Source organism: Trachemys scripta, chromosome 2 (assembly GCF_013100865.1).
Source record: "Trachemys scripta elegans isolate TJP31775 chromosome 2, CAS_Tse_1.0, whole genome shotgun sequence".
NCBI lineage: Eukaryota > Metazoa > Chordata > Testudines > Emydidae > Trachemys > Trachemys scripta.
The window spans coordinates 128,388,649-128,413,322 of record NC_048299.1 but is presented as its reverse complement, the minus strand read 5'-3'; positions in this window follow the sequence as shown (position 1 = coordinate 128,413,322).

The window sequence follows — 24,674 nt, the reverse complement described above, 5'->3', positions numbered from 1 at the left end:
TTGTGGCACCTTAGAGACTAACAAATTTATTAGAGCATAAGCTTTCGTGGACTACAGCCCACTTCTTCGGATGCATATATGCATATATGCATCCGAAGAAGTGGGCTGTAGTCCACGAAAGCTTATGCTCTAATAAATTTGTTAGTCTCTAAGGTGCCACAAGTATTCCTGTTCTTCTTTTTGCGGATACAGTCTAACACGGCTGCTACTCTGAAACCTGTTATTTTGTTTTGTTTATAACCATACCAGTCTCTGTTACTCTTGCTTAGTGTCACTTAAATCTCTGTTCTTTATTAATAAACTTGTTTAGTTTTACTATAAACCATCTCAGTGCTGTGTATTAAAGAGTGGGACCAAATCTAACCGACTGTTGTGCGCTCTGTCTCTTTGGAGGCAGTGAACTTAATTTCTGTGAATGCCTAGTGAGAGGGACTGGACACTGCAAAGAGATGTCCCTGGGAAATGTAGGAACTGGGGTTCACTGATTGAAGGTAACAATGCAAAGTTAAGAGTCTTGAGGAATTTGCTGGTGAGGCAGAGAAGTTGTCTCATAGTCCAAACGCCAGAAAAACTCTGCCTTGCTAAGGCAGAGGAGTAACACAGTGGCTTACAGTTTTGGGTTCCAAGAGGAAACTGTCACAGCTTTCTGTCAAGAAATTATTGTAACTTAGTTCTCAGATATAACCAGTGCACCTGGTATACCCAGGAAAAAATTAAAATGAAAATTTTAGTACTTGCACCTCAGTTATTGAGGTGGACTATTCCTAGGGGCCAAAATATGTATTGACCATTATCTTGCTTGATTCTGACCAAGAAGCACAAAAGAATGCTCTTTACTCTTCTTCCCAAGTTAGTAAATCAGAAATCAGTGCTGAACTTGGTTACCATGAGGATTAAACCACACCTAGCTGTATCCTTGAAGGGGAGTTGAGGTCACATTGCATACAAGGTCAAGGAAGACATTCCAGGCATAGAAGGTGACATGAGAAAAGGTAATGAGCTTCTTGTGGGAAAAAGTAATTAGGTGCCAAGTGTGTATACACCGCCACTTAAATACGTAGGTAGTTATATGTAGGCAATAATTACTGATTTGTTTTCACACATGTAACAAGGTTGGGACTCACCACCGTGGTGCCTCCTACTGGTTACTCTGGGAATTAGCTCAGTCCAGTGGAGCATCCCCTCTCAGTGGTATTCTGCCCATTGTCTTGCCCTCAGTTGGCTTCTGAGCCCACATCACTCACCAACTCTCAGGCTAAAGCTCCCTTTTGCTTCCCGAGGCTGGCCAGCACTGCGCTGTCCACAGTGCTAGTCTCCCTGCTCTGGGAACAGCCCTTCCCCTGTTGAAGGCCTGGGACAGACAGAGTGCTCTTTCCCTGAGCAGCCTTCTTATAGGGCTGAGCCTGGCCCTGATTGGCTGTCTCCAACCTCGGCCCTGATTGGCTCCCAGTAAGCCCTTCTCCCATCGGCTGTGCGTCTGCGCAGGCCCACTGGCCTGCCACAGCCCATACTCTCAGGGAGTAGGGCAGCCGCACCACTACAACACACCAGATATTTGCATGCTCAAGCTGGGCATGTGTATATATCTCCACACAGTTGCTCAGAGTATTGCACACCTAACTCCGAATATTTGGCCTGAATGTAGGTAGCAGTATAGTTATGATGGTGAGGAGTTTGAATCTGATAAAAACAAAAATCAGGAATCAGTGCAGAGATGGAAGGAGTGTGATATGTGCATGGATAAGGGGTCACAACTGGATCCAAGGTTGTTTGATATACACTGTAGAGATCAGGGAGTCCAGAGAACTGCAGGCTGTAGAAGTCAAGGTGAGATATAACCCAAAGTTTTGCTAGTTGGGATGGAGAAGAAGGGACAGATGTTGGAGATAGTACAGATGAAGAAACACCAGGATTTAGGTACAGCCTGGATATGGACATGGTAAGAAGAAAGGAGTCTCATGGGTTGACTGGAAGAATAGTGTAATGATCAATAATGATAGAGAAGGCAAGAAGAGGAGGATTTAGTGGAGCTGAATTTTGACCATGATTAGTTTTAGTTGGTTGCAGGATATCCAGGAAGAGATGTTAGAAAGACAGTTACAGATGTAAGACTGAATGGAAGTGGTGAAGAGATTGTGTTTGGAAGATGTCAGTGAAGAGAGTACTGAAGCCATGACAGCAAATGAAGTTACCCAGGGATAGGATGTAGAGGAAGAGGAGGAATAGGGGAAAAACCTGAATGAATCCTAAAGGAGACTGAGAGTGGGATGATCCACCTAGGGAGCACTGAAGGAGTGACTTGTGTCATGAGAAGAAAACAAAATGGGGCAGAAAACCATAAAAGCCCACGGAGGAGATGGATAATCACTTAGTCAGTTGAAGGCAGCATAAAGATCAGGTAGGAGGGAATGGAGAGGACATCCTTAGACCTGGCCAGCACCCTGTTATTAGTGAACCTAATGAGAGCAATTCTAGTAAATGGGATTGGGCAGGCACAAGAATTAGGGATGAAGAATTTGAACAAGAGAGCTTAAATTGTATACGAGGCAACTGTCACCCATACTTAAAACAGAAAAGTCTATTGAAAGGACCCTGATTTCAACAGTCACTCATTTTTAGGAAGCCCTTAAAACTCTAAAATTTTGCAGTAAATTTAGTATAAAAGAATGTAATTTCTCATGCAATAAATCACATTGCTGCTTGTGATGGGGTGCCTGCCCCACACTGGTCTCTAAGAGGTTAATAGAGCCCTAGGGAGGCTGTGCAGGAGGCAACCAATCAGAGAAGGGCTGAAGGGAGCAGCCAATAAGGACCAAGCAGGCCCATATAAAAAGGGAGCTGCAGAGTAAAGCAGGACAGTTCTCTGGTAGGAGCCAAAGGAGGAAGGACTTTGTCTCTGGAGGTCTGAGAGAACTGGCTGTACCCTAGACAGAAAAGTGCTGCTAGCAGAGACTGGGGGAGTAAGTGACAGCTCCTGGTTTGCTGTTGGGGTTTGCAGGTTGAGGCCCTGAGGCAAGGGCAAAGAGTAGGCTGAGGCCACGAGGATGTGGCTGAACAGTGGACTGTAGGTCCTGCGGAAGTGGAGAGCACAGCGTGTGGCACAGCCGGACGGCTGTGTTGCTGAAGAGGATGCCACAGTCCTTGGAGAGAGGTGGATCCTAGAGTAGGAGTGATGGTGGTGAGACACCACCTGAAGAGGGTGCTGAACTAATTCCTAAGCCAGCCAACAGGAGGTGCCACAGTGGTGAGTGAACCCCATTACACTGCTCCTTTAGTTTAGTAAATATCAGTTCCCTGGAGATGGCAATAAACTTCTGAAGGACTCTGAATGACCACTTCTGACATCACAATGCGCTTCCTTCTTCAGCCCATAGAAATCTTATTAAATGACAAATTGCCTCCTTGCTATCTTTCTCCTGATGTGTCTAGCAAATATTAGTTATTACTCTAACTTATTATAGTACTTAGATACCTTCTTTGGGAGCATTGCTAGATGCAGTATTCAAACTACAGAACCTTATCATTTGCAATGTGATAAAATGTAAGATGACATATTATAATCTATATATTTCCTGGCTCCTTCTAAGCAAGCACAAGGGGGTGCTGTGGAGGTGGTAACACTATGTAGTAACACTGTAAAGAGTATTGATCAGATTAACCTGGGTACTATATAACTTTACTGTCACTGGCTGGCGCTTAAGAACTGCACGAAGATATGAGTCCTTTTCACTTGAGTAGCTCAGTAGCATAAAGTAGTCAGGGGTCGGCAACATTTGGCACGCGGCTCACCAGGGTAAGCACCCTAGCGGGCCAGGCCAGTTTATTTATCTGCTGACACGGCAGGTTCGGCCGATCACGGCCCCCACTCGCCGCAGTTTGCCGTCCCAGGCCAATGGGGGCAGCGGGAAGCGGCGCGGGCGAGGGGTGTGCTGACCACGGCTTCCCATCGCCCCCATTGGTCCGTGACGGCGAACCGCGGCCAGTAGGGGCCACGAACGGCCGAACCTGCTGTGTCAGCAGGTAAATAAACTGGCCCAGCCCGCTAGGGTGCTTACCCTGGCGAGCCGCGTGCCAAACGTTGCCAACCCTTGAAGTATGTGATAATTTAATCCTTGCTGTCTAATGGGCAGCAAATTAATTCAATGTATAGTTTGTTTTCTAAAAAAAGAAAAAAAAGAAAATGACATGATAAATAACCTGCTTTTAAAGGTGTCAAACAATTTGGTACCCAAAAAGTTTTTTTTCTCAACAAAGCTAACATTGTTAATTTAGATTCATTACAAGAGCTATAGTATGTCAGCTGTAATCAGCGTGTTCTATACACATGCGCACACACACATTCAGAGTTCCCTTAAATATAACCTTTTTTTAACTGACAGTAAGTTGTGAGATATTAAGATCTGCAGTGTGTGTCAGCACTTAAGGAAACCGATTACTTTTATATATAATGTGATTTGGGTTAGTCAAATGGATTATGAGGTTTATTTTCAGGAAGCAAAGTAAAGGTGTGGAACGTTATGTCTTCTGAGAGAGAACACTAAGAACTCAAATGATTTATGCCACTTGGAAAGAATTTAAGTGATGAAATTAATCTGTGTTGGTGAAAGAAGGTAGCTAAAGAGAAAAACATATTCTGAAGTGAAGGTAAAACTTCTGAACATTTTATAAATGCAAACTAGAAAAATTATTTTGCAACCAATATAATAACAATATGGAATCCTTTATCGGAAAGAGAGTATATCACATGGGTCCAGCAAGTTCAAATCTGCTTAAAATACCAAAGGGACACATGATGAATTTAGTGTCTATTAACTATTTTATCTGTACTGTAGGACATAATTCTCCAAACCTTTCTCATGCAAAGTACTCATTGTTTCAAGAAGTCCCTTTGTGATTAAGAATTGTAGAACTGGCCCCTAGCTGTGTATGGTACCGATAAGGCCTCATCATGATAGTATCCAAGCATCTCACCGTTTTTAATGTGGGGTTTTTTCTTTTTTTTCCTCCCCCTTTTTTTTTTGTAACACCCCTGTGAGGTAGGGAAGTACTATCCTCCCCAGTTTGCAGATCAGAAGAAAGGCTCTAGTCCATGGCTGCTATTACAGTATCTCTTCTGGACTTTGGTTTCTGACTATGTCGATGTGCCACTTTTCACAAGTACTAAAATTCTGTTTACATTGTTCTATGTATGATTATTTATTGCAAGCTATTCATTCTGGTTGTTGGGATATACCATAAAGGTACTTAAATGTAGTGCTCCTAAAGTGACAGTAATGCCACTGGTTCAACAACTGAAGAATAAAGCAGAAAAAAAAAGCATTAAATGAATCATTCAGTATCAAATCCATCAAAAGCCAGTTAGGGGCAGGATGCCACTATACTCATTGGAAGGTTGCAATTTTCAATAATCCAGATTTACAGTTCAATCAGTTGAACATCATATTGACACTTGAGTTTTCCTTTTTTAATTAATTTGAATTATCGCTGAGTCCTTCTTGAATGTAGCAGTATGTAAATTGATACGGAATGCTGAAATCATATTAGTTCCTAAATGTTACATTGCAGGATTAAAAACGGATATATTTTCAATATTTGTTTAACTACACATCCTTTTATTTTTACAAAAATATCTTTATCAGTATCGCTTGTTGAAAAGACATCCTGATGAGGACAAGCTATTGTCATCAGAAAATTAATAAGACTGTGTTAAAATAACTAAGGCTACCACCATATTTCTGGTGACCCAATACAGTAATGGTAGCATTGATGCAACCTTGTGGCCACTATTAACTTTACACTATGCCTGAACTGGTAACATTGCCATAACAGAAGCAGCTCCAATCCAGTATTATCCACAAGTTCTACACTAGTTAGAGCAATTAATTTTTAAAATTATGCCTACTCCATAGTCTAATTTACATTAGCATGGAGCTTTTTTCAGTGATAACATGACATTAGAAAAGTGGGGTATTTGTTTTAAACTGTAATATTATTTTCTGTATAGTAGTTTGAGTTTTATGATTTGAATGAGTCAAAAAGCTGAACCCGCCAAAGTTTGCTTCGTTTCTGATAAAACCCAAGAGACTTACTAAAAGGGTTAATAAAGCAGCCCCTGTTTCAGGCTTGTATCAAAACACAAGACCTCATTTGGTTTCAGGTGGTATTATGAAAGTAGGGCTGGATTAAACCATCACTGGGCTCTAGGCAAATGCACACTTCTGGGCCTCTACTTTGCTGGAGAAGGAAAAAGTTTCTTTGCCCAGTGCCCTCCTCTCTTCTTAGTTCTGTTGGAAATGGCAAAATGAGTCTCAGCAGTGTGAGAAGACTCTAGCCACTCATCCACTGTTGTGGATTTGCACAAGAACTGAAAGAACTTCACTCACTTGAGTGAGTGGCATTGCGACCCTGTGCGCCAAGTCATAACAGTATGCACTCACATGAGTGAAGTTCTTTCAGATCACATGCAAAGCCAATGTGGTTTAAAAGAAAAAAAAACGCATATTTTGGGCCCCTTGATACACACACAAATCTGGATCCTTGGCATGCACTAGTTTTCCTATGTGTTTATCTGACCCCGTACACATGTACATATATGCCAAACACAATTTGCTCTGCTAGTATTTTGGTGAGATGCCTTGTGGCCTACCCAATAGCTGAGCATTCCTGGTGTTCTTTCACGCCCTATGTTGTTTGCAGAATAAATCATTTCAGTGAAATCTATCAAACTTGGACATAGAGAACCAAAGAGTCAAAGGTGTTGATTCTTATTAGCCCATCAGATACCCAATACCCACTTTTACCTACACTTCTCTGAAAAAATTGACACACACAACACTGCTACACTATTTTTAGTGCACTACAATCACATCTAGCATGGGTATGTCTCCTCAAGATGGATTTAACTCTGGATTTAAACTGGTTTAGTGAGAGCAGAATTTATCCTTGAAGTACTGGGTTTGCACTTGATTTATTTCTGAAGAATGCCAGTGTCCACACTATGCCTGTTGTGAATACAGAGGATTTGAGTTTCCAGAGCTGTCAATCCAGCACCTTTCATAAGCACTAATCTAACAGAAAAGATTGTAAAAGCATATTGGAGGTGTGACAGATATGGCAATTTCCTGCAATATCTTTGGGAGATATTACTGAATTAAGTTTATATATCATTGGACTCCATTGTATTAAATGCAAAGGTTATGTATTATTGTGGGCCTGGATAACCAGAGCACTATATTGAACAATGGGGAAGACAAGAATGAACTAGATTTTTTGGGGGAAGATGAATGTAAATTCTCCTCCCCGGCCTCTAGTGACATACAAACACAGACCTTTGAAGCTATGCCCTGAGGAGAGAGCTATTGTCTGCTGATTATCTGTCCTGAGGGTCCCAAGATGAAAGGACCAAAGTGCATAAAGGAGGGACTCGCAGATTCATGGGTGTGCTTGTTCTGAGTTAACAGTGTTATGAACTTCTAACCATAGAGCAAACCCCTTGGTGGGGTTTCAAGGGCTGTTCACCTGTCAAAGCTCTTGTTGGTGTTGGGGGTGATATCTGGTAAGCTTATTAGCAGGCGTGTAGGCTCTTTTATTATGTTTTCTGTGTAATGCTTTCACCTTAAGAATAAATGTGCTTGCTTGGAAAGGGCTGTGTGGTAGCTTCTAACCATTTTAGAAGCAATTATTGTTTGCTTAGTCTCCAGGGTCTATAAGTGTAGACACAGGCCTGCTTAGGCAGTCTGACTTGCTAGGGATCTCACAGTATAGGCAGGGAACTGTGCAGCCTGGAAAAACCCCAATCAGGAGAGAGAGGTGACAGCTGGGGAGCCAGTAACCTAAAAGAGTGGTACCTTTGCTAGACCACAGAGAGGGAAGACAGGTGCAGTTGCCCTGAACTGTGACATGAGATGCTATTGTAGGATTTATAGATTCCAAGACCAGAAGGAACCACTGTGATCATCTAGTCTGCCATACTGTAAAGCACGGGCCATCAAACTTCCTCATAATAATTCCTAGAGCACAGCTTTTAGAGAAACGTTCAGTTTTGATTGAAAAATAGTGAATGATGAAGAATCTATCATGACCCTTGGTAAATTGTTCCAATGGTTAATTACGCTCAGCATTAAAAAAATGTATGCCTTATTTCTTGTCTGAATGTGTCTAGCTTCAACTTTCAGCCATTGGATGTGGTATACCTTTCTCTGCTGGATTGAAAAATGCATTATTAAATGTTTTGTTCCCCATGTAGATACCTATAGACTGTAATCAAGTCACCACTTAACCTTCTCTTTGTTGAGCTAAATAAATTGAGGTCCTTGCGTCCATCACTATAAGGCCAGTTTTCTAATCCTCTGATCATTCTCGTGGCTTTTCTCTGAACCCTGTCCAATTTATCAACCTCCTTCTTAAATTTTGTACACCAGAACTGGACACAGTATTCCAGCAGCAGTCAGACCAGTGCCACATACAGAGGTAAAATATCCTCTCCAGTCCTACTCAAGATTACCCTGTTTATGCATCCCAGAATCACATTAGCTCTTTTGGACACAGTGTCATACAGACAGCTCATGCTTTTCATGATGGAGTCTGCCATCCTGTAAGCATGACCTACATTCTTTGTTCCTAAAGGGGTACTTTTATGTTTGGCCGTATTAAAACACACATTGTTTGCTTGTTTGCAGTTTACCAAGTGAACCAGATCACTCTAAATCAGTGACTTGTCCTCGTCATTATTTACCACTCCCCAAATTTTTGTCACCTGCAAACTATCAGTGATGATTTTATGTTTTCCTCTTGGTCATTGATAAACATTTAAAATAGTATAGGGCCAACAACTGACCTTCCTGGGACTCCACTGAAAACACACATAGTGGTGATTCCCAGTTTACAGTTACATTTGGAGACTTATCAGTTAGCCAGTTTTTAATCCGTTGAATGTGTGCTGTGTTAATTTTATATCATTCTATTTTTTTTAATCAACATGTCATGGACAACCAAGTCAAATACCTTACAGAAGTCTAAGTATGTTACATGAACACTATTACCTTTATCAATCAAACATTTAATTTAACCTAAAAACACATCAAGATAGTTTGACAGGATCAATTTTCCATAAGCCCATGTTAATTTGAATTAATTATATTACTCTCCTTTAATTCTTTTTTAATCGAGTCCTGTATCAGCCACTCTATTATCTTGCCCAGGATCGATGGCAGGTTTGCAGGCCTACAGTTACCAGGTCATCCCATTTACCCTTTTTAAATATTGGCACAATTTTAATTTTGTTCCAGTCTTCTGGAACTTCTCCATTGTTCTAAGTCTTATTGAAAATAAGCATTAACAGTCCAGTGAGCTCTGTATATTTCTTGCAACTTGCTTGTACCATAGCTGTGCACTTTTAATATTACTGATTTATCTTTAAAAATGAACTTCAGGCATTGTGTAGAGGGGAAGAAAAGAGGTTTGATAAAAGTGATTAAATGTAAAATATTGTCTATAATTTAATGCAACATTGTTGCTTTTGCTAACGAGTAAAGCTATATTAATTATCTAAGACCTACAATCAAAGATAATTTCCTTAATCACTATTGTAGCAGAAGCTGCTGCTAGATTAGTAGTTGTGTTTGGGGTAATATACAGAGAAAAAAGTTTATCTTCTTTCATTTTCTGACATTTACCTCTATAGATTAGTTTATTCATTCTCTATCATTCTTTGTGCTCATGTGTTCTTGTAGCTATCTCCAGTACATACCAGACGGCTGTCTCATCAAGCAGCAAGAAATTCTACAGCATGTTGAAAATTCTCATTTCATGTAAATGACTTAGAAGAACCATGTTCCCCAAATTTTCCATAAAATGACAGGGAGAAATAGCCTTTCACAAACTTACATCCTTTTGGAATGGTCTCCATAATTTGTAAAGACCAGGTAATTTTTCTTAGTAAATAATGTATCTTGCTGGCACAGCTTTGTCACCTTGATTTATGTCGGTACAGAAAACAGGCTCTCTTACTGTTGAGGGCTAATCATACTCCAAGTATTTATTTTCTTGTCAAAATGTATGCCTGCTTTTTAAGCATCTGAGGTATTACCTGGTAACATTTCACAAATTATAAATTGGTTCTTCAGCTTTAAGCTGAGATGTTTTCATTTTTCTGGCTTACTGCACCTTCAGTTCACACGTGAGAGTATCAGAGATGGAAAGAAGACCGGTCAGACACTAGCGCCATTAAACCAGGGTGGTAGAAAAGGGATTTAGCCTTAAGGGGTAGGGATAGGGGGAAAGCCAGCTACTACATACATTACAGCTCCTTCCCTATTCACATAAGAATAATTAGAATTAGGGTGGCCTTTTTTTTTTACTACTGTGGCCTTGAAGTAACAATTTAATCTTAAAATGATCTTTCTTAATATTTATGTTGTTGCATTCTGGAAACACAACTTTGGGAACCTAAATAAGCTTGTCAGGCCCCTGATGGCCAGAATGCTAGACTAACAATCCTCATAAGTTTCATGGTAGGGGAGGGAGGAGCAGACAGGGATAAAAGGTAGTCCCTGATAAACCTTGCCCTTCCTTAGTCCTGGGTGATTGTCCTTGTCTGCAGACTTCAAGAACCCCACAGGAAATGTGGGCATGCTGGCCTCATCTCCCAAGCCTCCTGATCTTTAGCCCTTCCCCTGAAGACCACCTGGTGTCTAGAGGATCAAGGTTTGCTTCCTACAGATCTTAGGAGTTGTGCAGGAGTGGCACCAGGGTTTTTGGTGCCCTAGGTAGGGGTCCTTCCGCGCTCCCAGTCGTCAGTGGCAATTCTGCGGTGGGGGGGTCCTTCCGCACTCCTGGTCTTTGGGGGACTTCGGCGGCAGGTCCCGGAGCAAGTGAAGGACCCGCCGCAGAATTGCCACTGAAGACCCGGAGTGCGGAAGGACCCCCCCACTGCCGAGTTGCCGCCGAGGGCGGCAAAATGCCACCCCCCAAAATCCTGGTGCCCTAGATGACTGCCTAGATCACCTAAATGGAAGCGCCAGCCCTGCAGGTGTGTGGCGGATTAGATTGAGATTTTAGAGAACAGGGCTTTTGGCAGGGTGCAGCAGGGCAAGGAGGCACTCCTCCACCTAACAGATGAATGCATTTAAATTAATTTTAACTTTCTCTCACTTCCTTCTCTAGCTAAGATATCTGGAAGAAAGTTAGAAGACGTTTGTAACGGGTGACCACCTCTACAATTTACAAGCATCTCATTTGATTATCTTCAGTTTTGCTGAAAAAGTCTCCTTTTTTCCATTGACAGGCCAATATTTGACTTGCATTTTTAACTCTATCTCCGCATGGAAAAGAGCTAGAGATCTACTCCCTTTTTTTAAAAAATGCACACTTAAATCTCCACCAGTTATTTGGCACTCCGTATTAAGCTTGCCAGAGCTGATCAGCCACGATGTCATTCCTATTTAACAAGGAAATATTTTCTCAGATTTGATTGCGAACAATCAGTATTTTGGTCCTGTGCATTAGATCTTACCTAGGAGATTCCAATAAAAATAGTTTTCTTTCCTTTTCTTCCTCTTTTTCTTTTCTACATGGTGTCAAAAAAATCTAAAGACTTTTTGAACTTCAGAAAATGCATCTAATTTTAGGGTTTCATACTTCATTAATTATTTATCAAATTAAATTTAGATTTAGAAGAGGGGAAAGAACTTATACTGACTTCAGACTGAGGCTACTGATTTCAAGGCCAATTTATGTAGATCCTGCACATGGGACAGAATTAAGTTTATAGTGGAAACATAATGGAAACCTTAAATAAGGAGGGGCTACTTCTACTCAGTTATAGCGAAAAAGGAAACAGCTATAAAATTCACATAATCTATTAATATGGAATTGATGTGAATGCATAATCACAAACTACATTTATGCAAAATATCATTGAAATTAAACTTTGGTTTACTGTATATTTAGGCTTGGCAGAATTAGTGCGTTTTTTTTGTATAATTTCAACCAATAATATCAATGTTAATTTAAGTTTTTAGCAATTTAGATTTTCACAGTTGTGGGAAATTCTGGGGAGTCTGACAATTATTTAATGACAATAGATGTTGAAATTTAAAGAGTTAAAATTTTATCAACTGTTAAAACACAAATTGTCAACATCCCATTACAAAAATACCCCTAAATCAACTATTCTTACCTGTTTTTATCACTCATTTGTCATTTTGATTCTAATAAGTTCTCAAGCAGCATTTTATTTCTTTACCCATCTGTACATTTTTATTAGTATCAATGGAAATGTTTTTTCGTCGGTTTGTGTGTGTACAATGAAATCAATATTTACTGACATTCACCAATAAAATTCTAATTCTTCCATTCTTGAATATAATGTTTCTTCAACAAAATGCAGAATTATCCTTGAAGTTGACAAAATTTTTCTCCAAGAATGTTGTATTTATTAAAAAAATTTTCAGGTGTCAGGTTAGACTCTTGCAGCGGTTCTCAAACTGAGTGTTGGGACCCCAAAGTTGGGCTGGCGTAGACTTGCTGTGGCCCAAGGCCAGAGCCAAAGCCCAAGCCCCATCACCTGGGGCTGAAGCTAAAACCCAAGCCCCACCACTCGGGATTGAAGCCCGGGGGCTTCAGCCCTGGGCAGCGGGGCTCAGGTTACAAGTTCCCTGCTGGGGCTGAAGCCCTTGGGCTTCAGCTTTGACCTCCCAGCCCAGGGCAGTGGGGCTCAGGCTTTGGCTATGGACCCCCACTTGGGAGGCAGGGATCGGTCTTTGGTTCAGGCTTTGGTCCCCCCCTCCTGGGGTTGTGTAGTAATTTTTGTTGTGAGAAGGGGGTCCCCTGGGTTAGTGATTAGTTGTGTGCAAAAATAAAAAAGAATATCCTAATGCTTGGAAATATTATTTCTTTCTCTTTTAAATGCACGGATTGCTTTCAGAGATTTTGCACTTCTAAACAATTGGGCTATCATGTGCATACTTCATTTTGTTACTTTGTTACCATCAGATTTTTGAAAGACAAATGAAGAGATTTCTGGCTATATCATATTAATGTAAAATGGCCTGTAAATAAATCGTTCTCATAATATATCCTGGATTTCCTTGGAGATTTGCATGCATTTATTCATCCATTGTTTTTTTTTGGGGGGGGAGGTTGTCATACGTCTTTGCTGTGTGTTTGATATATCCTTGAAGAGATTATTTTCATTTCTTAATGTCATTTTTTGTAGTATTTTTCAGTCCTTAGGTAACTTATTCCATGTCTTTATCAAACAGAATCATGATCATGGACACTTTTGTTCTGCTAATTGTAAAGAGATTTTTTTTTGTATGCTGTTTCAATGCTCATGTCTCATGGGCACATATTTCAGTGACAAAATCTGCATATTTCCCAGTTATAAAATGGAATTCATGGGGCTCCATGGGAGCTCTGGCATAGTCACAATGGGTATGTCTACACTGCAATGTAAGCCCAGGGTTAGTGGGACAAACGTCAGCTAACCCTGGGTTAGAGAACCCAGGGCTTGACCTACACTGATTGTTAACCCTACATAAAGAATTTTCTATCCCGGGCTTGAGCCTGGGGCTCTGGTGTCCACACTGCAGCATGAAGATCCAAGTCAAACCAACTCAAAGACTCCTTAGCCCCCTTTTGAAATGTGGCCGCTCTATCCCTTTGACCATGGTGCATTGTGGGAGAACTTGATTGTCAACCTTGCACATTACAGGGAGTTTGAATACCCACCAAAACATCCTGCCAAGCTGTCATTTTGGTCTGTGCACTGCCAGCTACTGGAACTAGCAACATGGAGGAGCCACCTTTTGAAATACTTCTCTTGTTTGCACTTTTACTCCTGTTTCAGGAAATAGGCAGAATTTCACTGAGACTCTAGTGGACATTTAAGTGGCATTTTCTGTCCCCTCAGAGGCACCTGACAGAACTTCTGATGGAGCAGGAGGAGGAGTGTGAGGGGGCAGATTGGCCCCGCACTGGTACGGCGGGGGTTAATCCTCCCTACTAGCAGAGGAAGCCATGCCCCTGAGGCTCTGCTGGGCATGCTCCACCTGGAAGTCAAGTATAAAAGCCTGCAGAGCTGCTAAGTCAGGGCAGACCGCTGGAGGGGAAGGAGGCTCATCACTCTCTGCAGCAGAAGAGTGGCTCGCACCCCGAGATGAAGAGGCCAGACACACCCAGCCGCACTGCAGAGGGGAAGACGAGGACACCGTGGACCTGGCTGAATCTGAGAATATGGTAGGAAGTGATCCACGGAGTTCTTAAAGGGGAACTGTGCTGAGACCATTCAGGCCAACGTGTTCCAAAAGTATCCCCACTGGACCACTGGTGAGGAGAACTCGCTGATAATGGGGCCCTGGGTCGGGATCCGGTGGAGTGGGCGGGCCCAGGTTCCCCTACCTAGGCCACCCTCCTTTGTGAGGCCCCCACTAGGGGAGAGGAATTAGGTGGACTCTGGGCCGCACTGCCCTAGGAGCACATTGGGCCGCACTGCCCTAGGAGCACATTGTATGGACTCCTGCCGCTAGGGTGCACTACCCCAATCAGGAAGGGGAAGTAGATAGACTCAGACCATTGGGCCACCCTGTGCAAACTATGGAAGGGTTTAGCACACAGACTTGGTCATAGAGAGTCTATGCTACCACCTGCCCCGCTGACCTAAGTGGCTGACAAGGTACTAGCACCGCCACAAGGAGGAGGAGGAAGAGGAGGAGGACACAGACTTGTCAGGCTCAAGCTGACTGATGCTGCCCATGACACTGTACAGCCACTGATGTCCCCTATGTAGACCAGCACTTCTGGAGCAGGGCCACAAGCACTGTCTGGTGGAACCACATTGTCTTGTAGGCCTGGGATGACTGGCAGTGGGACCATAACTTTTTCATGAAGAAAGCTACAATTCTGGAGCTTTGTGAGCAGCTTGCCTGGACCCTCCAAGATAAAGACACACACATGAGGGCAGCCTTGCCTGTCCAGAAGTAGATTGCTATAACTGTCTTCAAGCTGGCTTCCCCAGACTGCTACAGGTCGTCTGCCAACCAGTTTGGTGCTGGCAAATCAACTGTGGGGAAAGTGGTGGTGGCAGTTTATGAGACAATCAAGGTTTTCCCCAAAGTGATGGGTATAAAAGATATACCGGAAGTAACTGCTGGCTTTGGGAGAATGAGTTTCCAAACTGTGACGGGGCCATTGAGGGGACTCATATGACCATAGTTTGCCCTCCTCAAGGAGCACATGAATATATAAACCCATAGGTGCTGAAACTATGAATGCTGGGGATGTGGCCACACCCCCCTGATTAAAGTGGTTTCCATCATATACAGGCTTTACAGTTTGGTTCAATGGCTCTTAGCATGTCCACTATAAAAAAAAAATCCAGCATCCCTCTATAAACCACAAGAGGTGCTACTCCATGGTTATGCAGGTCCTTGTCAATCACAGAGGTTGATTTATGAATGCCAGCATGGGCTGTGCTGGAAAAATTCATGATTCCAGGGTTTTTTCCAGTCGTAAATCTACATTTCTGGACAGAGTGGGACACTATTCCCACCAAATAAATGGAGTTACAGTCCCCACTGTTATCCTGGGGGACCTCACACACCCAGTTTTGCCTTGGCTTATGAAACCATACCCTGATATCAGAGGCCCTGGCAAAAGAAAGTTTAATTACACCCTCAGCGGGTGTAGAATGGTTGCTGCATGTGCTTTTGGCAGATTGAAATCCTGTTGGAGATGTCTGCAGTCTCATTTGGATTCCAGTGTCTTCAATGCTGTCTGCATTACTGTGGCCTGCTGTGCTCTTCACAATCTTTGTGAAGCCAGAGATGAGCCATTTCCCCCTGAATGGACCTATGACAGGTAGAGGCAACTGAGTCGGTACAGTCAGCCAGAACGTGCACCTTCCATAGCTAGAGCTGGATGCACCTTGCCGATAGAAGTCAGGGGTGCTTTGTGCTCCCACATTATTTACTTGCATGGCCCAGTGGAAGAGGGGGAATTTTACCTTTATGAATGTGCTTGTGCAGGAGGAGGCGCTGATTGCTTGTGGGAGCGGGGGGTTCAGTACATCCTGGATATAGTCCATGACTTTTACTAAAAATACCCAACTAAACCATGCATGTGGGGGGGGGGGGTGATTCACAGTCTGGAATGATGTAAGGGAGTGATTAAAGTATGGACTGATGTAGATAACTGTATCGATGAACGGTGTTTTCTTACTAATTCCTATTGTCCCTGATCATGTGTTTACCTTTATTATTTGTAATACACATTATATGATGAGATGCAGTGATAACAATACACTTTTGTGATAAAATGAAAAGCTTTATTTATAAACATACTAGCAAAGTACAACGTTGCCTTTACCACAACAAAACATCAGTAACAGACCCTTAAAAAAAAAGTGCATGAACAAATGTAAACACTCAAACCATGTACAAGATAGAAACTCCCTATCACTGTATGTTCCCTCTTCCCTGACATTCTCCTTTCCCTGTTTGCTGCATGCTGGGGTATGGGAGTGGCAGCATCCACAGTGGAGGGAGTCAATATGGAGGACTGCACAGGGCAAAGTTGCCCTGTCCAGCTACTCATGGGGCTCGACTGCATGGGTCACCCAGTCATGGAGTTTTCCAAGCTGTGTTTGGCGTACATCACAGGGGACTCAGGCCATGGTGTAGGTGATGCAGCAGGAACTGGTACTCTTGTAGCCATTAGTATTATCAGCCACACAGACAGTTCTTTCTGCTGAGATCTGTCCTATTCCCTTAGCTACTGTTCCTGTTCCAGGAACTGTGAAGTAAATGCCTGCTCCCATGCTGAAATCCTGTCCTCAAGCTGGGTGGCCAGCCTGAGCCTTTCCTCTTGCCTTGTGGCATGCCTTTCCTCTAGCCGCAAGTCCCTCTGTTTTTGGTACTGGACCTGCTTGTTGGCCCTGTCCAGAATTTCTACTATTTACTTTCATTACAGAAAGGCTTCCTCTTGAAATGGTCCATGAAGGTATATTGACCCAGGGTTCTGCTGCAGTGTGGGAAAGCGGTGGAGGTCCTGCAGCCAGTAGAGGTTGAGGGTCCTCGAATAGGACAAAACATAGAGGATTATTGTCTCAAGTAGTTAAGTGCAGGAGCACAGAAATCCATATGGAATTTCAGGATCATAAAACGTTACTTTTCCAAATTGGACTTCAATACATTATGAGAGATGTTTCAGACCAGAGAAGCTCCAAGGACACAGCTGGGTTAATCACAGCAAAAGACGTGCAGAGACAATGGCAAGTTAAAAATTTAAAGTTGTTTTTTGGTTTTTAACAATTTGCAGAACTACTTGGGTTTGGGAGGGGACGCGTCAGTGGCCGTGCTAAAAAGCTTTTTCTATCATTTCAGGCCTTCCACATTTTGGAGGACATAAGGGAGATGTTATTCCAAGTGTTGCTGGGAAACCTGTGGTGTATGCCACCAAAGTATTCAAACATATAATGACAGAACAGCACATGCATGAGTGGAATGGACTGGCCAGCTACCAATATGGCCCTGGAAAATACACCCTTCTCTGTAATGTGACTACCTACCTTGAGTTTCTGCTTCAGGAAAAGTTTGCAGCTATCAGCACCAAGGACTGGTTTAGAATTTATGAGGGAATCAATAGGATCATGTGTTAACTTCCACATGTCTTAGCCTGTTATGGCTGCATGCAAACACACACACAGCTATCCTCCTTACTGCCCCCATCCCTCTGCCACATTTCTGAACAAAATTTCAAACCTAGCCAAATTTGGCACAAATGATTTTGTCACCTATGGACTACGTGGAACTGAAATGGACTAGATTTTTAAACGGAACACATTTCCATCTCTTCCTTCCCCCCTCCCCCCCAAAACACATACACACTCACACACCTCACTGTTTCCAGGTGATTTGTTATACTATTAAGTGATTGCAGAGCAGCATACTTACAGGCATGGCAATGTAAGGTTATTGTTTTTAAGAAACAGGAGTGACCTAGCACAAATCTGTGCCTTTCCAGTAAAAATTCACTCTAAAGTATTTGGATTTCCCAGTTGCCATTTTGAACTCCACATGGTGTGGGGTGGGATCCAAGCCACTGGCAGATACACACTGCTAGCCAGGGCTTGCAGGAACTTTTGCTTTGGCTCATAGAATGGAAATCCCTCCCATTTTTATATTAACAAACATTATAGTGGAACTAGAAAATTACCGGGCTCCCAGACAGCTTCTGCCCCTTCCATGTCTGTTGCAGTTTCCATGGTGGGCTGTTCCTCGGGAGTGGGGCCCTCAAACAGCTCCTTCACATATGGTCTCAGGATGTGCTGCTGCTCCTGCTGCAAAGCCTCCTCTGACCAGCTTTAGCAAAATTCACTGCACTGTCCTCACTATGCACCCACTGCTGGCTCCCATCAGTCCCCAGGCTGGATTCTGGGGTGAGCCGGGCACTATCTCACCCAATTAGGTCATCATGTACCACCATTGGTGCCATGTTTGGCGCAGTGCCCTGCACCTTGTCTAACTCCTTGTAAATTTGGCATGATGTTGGCGAGTTGCCCAAACTGCGGTTCTAGTTCCTAGTTTTCCTATACTCACTCTTGAGCCACTTAATCCACTCCCTGTACTGATCCCCTGTCCGGTGAGATGCCAGTGTCTTCGCTATTTACTGATATGTTGTTGTTTCTGGTACTCTAACTAAAGTCCACTGTTTTGCTGGCCTTGCACCAGAAACTTACCAAAATCTGGCTGTGTTCCTATGACCACGAAGGAGTGTGTTTTGCAAAAGACTTTTTCTATTCAATCTTCATTGCAAACACAGAAGGCTCTCTGATGCAGCTCGGTGTTCAGAACACAATGGAAGGGTTAATCACTCACTCACCGAGCTGCTGCAATACACCAAGGAGAGTTGTTTCCATTTCCCTGGAGTCAAATGGAGATCATGGGCTACAGAGGACAAAGTAAGTTGATCCAATGGGATTGTGAGATACTTTTGGCGAACTCCCAGGGGATGCTGCATTTACACTGCAAAGCAATAGGGCTTGAACCCTGCATCCTGGCTAGACTTGGGACTTGTCTACACTTAAAACTCTGCAGCTGCATTGCTGTTGTGCTTCAGTGAAGTTACCACCTACACTGATAGGAGGACATCTCCTGTCAGTATAGGTACAGCAGAGGCGTTGGCTAGGTCAACAGGAGAATTCTCTCATTGACCTAGCACTATTTACTTTTGGGGTTAGGTTGCTTTAACTGGGTCACTGAGTACTGGAAAGCCAATTTTTCACACCCCTGAGCAAAGTAGTTATACTGAACTAATTTCCTAGTGTAGCCCAGGCCTTCGGTTTGAACCCTCCCTCCTCCACAGGGTCCTAGGACTGTAGGTCCAAGCCCGAGTCTGAAAGATTTGTGTTCAGACAGAAGGAGATTTGGGCTCAAGTCTGAGCCCAGACTTACATTTCAGTGTAGACATACCCTGTGGCACATCATGATACTTCATTGCTGTCCAATTGTCTTATGTTAGGTGGTAATGGCTGACATTTTGTTTTGTTTTCCCTACCTCCTTTAGCTAAGTAAAGCTTCACTACTTGCAACTCTCTCCAAGATTCTGTTGTACCTTTACTTTCCTGGATTTCTATTGTATACATGCTCGGCGCAGACTTCACTCCTGTTCTGAATGATCCCCTGGTTTGCATTGCTTATACATGTTAACAGTGTACTAGATAATGACTATCAATACAATGGAGTGTTAAAATCTTTCCAAATTAGTTTTAAAAGCCCTTTAATTTCTGTTTGCTGTATCTTCTCTTGTTCAGGAGTGAATAATATTTGGAGTAGGGGATGGGTGTTTTTGGTATATTGGGGCATGATTTACAACTGCTCTTCTGTTGAAGGCAATGGAGTAAAACTGACATAACACTAGAGTTTCAAGTGATGAATTTGGTCCTTATTGTGGTTGTATGGATCAAACCATTTCATGGATTATGAGGCTTGTTGGTCTCAGAATTTGGGAACCAATCATAGTTTTGTCTTGTCAGCTTTCACATTTCATATGTGGCTAAGATTGAGGTGTCAGATGCACCAACATTTTACATTTCATAACTATTTTACATTTGGGGACAATATATACCTTCAAGTCAGCGGCACTGCTATGGGTATCCGCATGGCCCCACAGTATGCCAACATTTTTATGGCTGACTTAGAACAACGCTTCCTTAGCTCTCATCCCCTAATGCTCCTACTCTCAATGTGCTACATTGATGACATCTTCATCATTTGGACCCATGGAAAAGAAGCCCTCGAGAATTCCACCATGATTTTAATAATTTCCATCCCACCATCAACCTCAGCCTAGACCAATCAACACAAGCGGTCCATTTCCTAGACACTACTGTCATAATAAGTGATGGTCACCACCCTATACCGGACACCTACTGACCGCTACACTTATCTACCTGCCTCCAGCTTCCATCCAGGACACACCACACGATCCATTGTCTACAGCCAAGCTCTAAGGTACAACCACATTTGCTCCAATCCCTCAGACAGAGACAAACACCTACAAGATCTCTATCGAGCATTCTTAAAACTACAATACCCACCTGCTGACATGAAAAAACAGATTGACAGAGCCAGAAGAGTACCCAGAAGTCACCTACTACAGGACAGGTCCAACAAAAAAAATAACAGAACGCCACTAGCTGTCACCTTCAGCCCCCAACTAAAACCTCTCCAGCGCATCATCAGAGATCTACAACCTATCCTGAAAGATGATCCCTCACTCTCACAGATCTTGGGAGACAGACCAGTCCTCGCTTACAGACAGCCTCCCCAACCTGAAGCAAATACTCACCAGCAACTGCACAACATAAACACTAACCCAGGAACGTATCCTTGCAACAAAGCCTGATGCCAACTCTGTCCACATATCTAATGACGCCATCATAGGACCTAATCACATCAGCCACGCCATCAGGGGCTGGTTCACCTGCACATCTACCAACGTGATATATGCCATCATGTGCCAGCAATGACCTTCTGCCATATACATTGGCCAAACCGGACAGTCTCTGTGCAAAAGAATAAATGGACACAAATCTGACATCAGAAATCATAACATTCAAAAACCAGTGGGAGAACACTTCAATCTCTCTAACCACTCAGTGACAGACTTGAAGGTGGCAATTTTGCAACAAAAAAAACTTCAAAGACAGACTCCAAAGAGAGACTGCTGAACTTGAATTAATATGCAAATTAGATACAATTAACTTAGGTTTGAACATGACAGTAAAATGTTGGTTTCAGAGTAGCAGCCATGTTAGTCTGTATCCGCAAAAAGAACAGGAGTACTTGTGGCACCTTAGAGACTAACAAATTTATTTGAGCATAAGCTTTCGTGGGCTAAAACCCACTTCATCGGATGCATAGAATGGAACACACAGAAGATATTTATACATACAGAGAACATGAAAAGGTGGGAGTAGCCATACCAACTGTAAGAGGCCAATCAATTGAGATGTTCTATCATCAACAGGAGAGAGAAAACAAACCTTTGAAGTGGTAATTGAGATGACCCATAGAAGGTGTGAGGATATTTTAACATGAGGAAATTCAATTAGTGTAATGACCCAACCATTCCCAGCCTCAAAAAACTTCTGCCTTCATTAACAGCTCAGTTAGTCACAATTCTTTCTGACTGAATGTAAAGATTTCCCTGGAATACCTGCACTGATGTAGTAGTGTGCTTCTGAACATGCCCAAAGCATCTGGAAGGCATACGAGAGCAATGAAAGAGAGAGACTTTATTGTTTTCTATCTGCACTGAATTATTGACTCAAACAAAGGATCATGAGTATAAACTTTCTGAAAATACTGAGAATCAGAGTTATTAATCTTACATAAAGTATTCAGCGTCAAGTCCAGTCTGAGTTGAGTGGCTTGAATTTATATTTGTACAGCAGAATGTAATTATGGAGCCTATTGATATTATGTTGCTACTGCTGCTGTTGCAGCTCATCTGTTCCTTGGGAAAGTGCAAGCAATGCTGTAGAGTGTTTCTGCATGCCAGTCAGCATCACTAATCATCTGTCTATACAGACACACACTTGAATTGTAGTGAAACCAACTTCCAGCATTAATATTTAAAGATGGGAATATTTATTTTACATAGAAAAAAGATCTAAATTCCTTTCATAAGCTTGCATCTCATTTTAAAAAAAGACATAGCTCTCTGTGTTGTAGTTTAGTTCACACTTTTAAAGGGGAAGACACTGTAGGTACCATTCATTTCTTTCAAACACTCACTTTCTTCTTTCCTCATTGTCTTTCTCTGTTCAGTACTAGTAAAAGGAAAGAAGAGAATATTTCACTATAGAGTTGGAGGGATTTTGATGACAAACTCATCAACTTTGGCCAACTGTCAATCAAGTAATGCTGTCTTTTGCACACACTCACACATGGAGTCAGCTCCTTTCTTTACTCCATGGTATTTGTTCTATAAAAAGATGCATTTTCTTTGAGAATGGCTCAAGCAGTGTTAAAGTACTATGCTATCCTGAGTGCTATGCTGTGTAGTATGATTTTTTTTTCCCCAAGGGCAGTTTGACTCAAGGCCTTATTACAAGAAAATATCTTACCAGCGAGTTCTAATACAAATCCACTTTTATACCTAGCTTCAGGTTTGCACAGCATAGGGCAGGGTGGCCAAACTGTGGCTTTTGCAGTTAAAGTACAGCTCCCGTAGCTCTCCTAACCCACCATTGCCCACCTACCAGACTGAGGGCAAAGCTCAGGTCTTCTGCCATGTGATTGAGTGGGGGGTGGGGTAGAGACTTCTGCCAGAGACAACTGCTGCATGTAAGAGTTGGGGGGGGGCATAATGTAAAGGTTTGGCCCTCCCAACAGCTTGAGTCACATGCCCCCAAGAACATAGGTGCCGACTCTGTGGGTGCTCTGGGGCTGGACACCCCTGGGCAAAAATTAGTGGGTGCTCTGCATCCACAGGCAGCCATGCTCCCCCCTCCTCGCCTCCTTCTCCCCCCCCCCAAAGCACTGCATTCCTGCTCCTCCCCCTCCCTCCCAGCACTTCCCACCTCCAAATAGCTGTTTGGCAGTGCTTAAGACTTTCCAGGAGGGAGGGGGAGGAGCAGGGATAGGGTGTGCTCAGGGGAGGAGGCAGAGAAGAGGTGGGGCAGGGGTGGGGGCATGGGGGAAAGGGGTGGAATGGGGGCAGGAAGGGGTCAGGGACTTTGGGGAAGGGGTGAATGAGGGCGGGGCAAGGGCAGTGCAGAGGCAGGGGGAAGGTCAAGCACCCACTGGGAAGAAAATAAGTTGGCGCCTATGCCTAGGACCATCCCTCCTCTTTCCCTCAGCGGCCCCTCCCTTCAGCTCCCTGCAGTGGCAAATAGCTGGGTGCTGCGGGAGGGGTCTCTGCTTTAGCTCCTTGGGGAAAGGCAGCAGCAAAAGCAGATGAAGCCCTGAGCCTAGGCAGGCGCCTCCCCTGGGGCTGAAGCCCCAATCCCCAGCAGGTATGCCCTAGCTCTCGAACTTCTGAAGATTGTCATATGAGGCTCAGAGGGTGAATAAGTTTGGTCACCCCTGGCATAGGGTATAATAATAATTACACTCAGTGCTGCCTCACATCCTGGGAGCTCAAAGCATTTTGCCTACATTAAGGAATTTAGTCTCAGAACATCTGAAAATGTAGACTGGGACAGGGCACCAATGCATCTTGAAATGCCTGGGAACTGGAATGCAGAAAGTTTGAGGCTCCCCTGGGTGACAATCCCTGACTTGTATTGACCCAACTGCACTAAACATCAATAGAGACAACAGGCAATTACTTGGCAGCTGTTTGTAATGGCTTTGCGGTGCAGCAGTGATGTACTCACGTTTCACTATGGATCCAGGCTCAAGCTCATATAGGATGGGGAAAGGGAGTCAAAGAAGGCCTATGGTCCCACTGGATCCAGGAGTCTGTCCAGATTGCCTACACAGAGTATGGGTTAATTGATACCGGTGGCTGCAGGAACAAGTCTGGCAAAGGTACAAAGAGACAATTCTATCCAGCAGGTCTCTGAGAGTTCAGAAGGGGATGTGGAGAATTATACACACAGGTGCCAGGCTACGTCTGAGGCAGCTACAGTCACCATCAGACATGGAGAGAGGGGAGAAAGCAATGGGGTCCTGTTAGGGAAACAGCACAGGGATGGGAATCTGCTCTGCCTCTTCCAAAAATTTAGGAGTGCCAGTCCCAAAAAAAGATAGCCATTAGGGACCTGATTTTCTAAGATGCTGACCCATATGTCTCATTGACTTCAGTGGTGGTGATGAGTAATCTGCACTCCTAAAAATTGGTCCCAACGATAATTCCCCCATAACTCCTCAACATACACCAGCAGCAAGTCATGGGAGAGCTGAATGATGCTGCAGAGTGCCCAGTCTGTCTTTGGAGCTGACGGCTCACTTCTGTCAACCCCTCTCATGGATAGAAGTGGCAATGGCACTAGCAAGGGTTATAATTTTTTGATAGGTCTCCCTAATACAAAACACCTCATCACAGACACAGTGGCACAGTACCCAGGAACGTATCATGAGATGTTGAGTAGTGGGTTCCCAACTTTTCTGAGTGGGAGCCCTCCCACCACATATAGCAGTTCTGCACCTGGGCACTTCACTGCC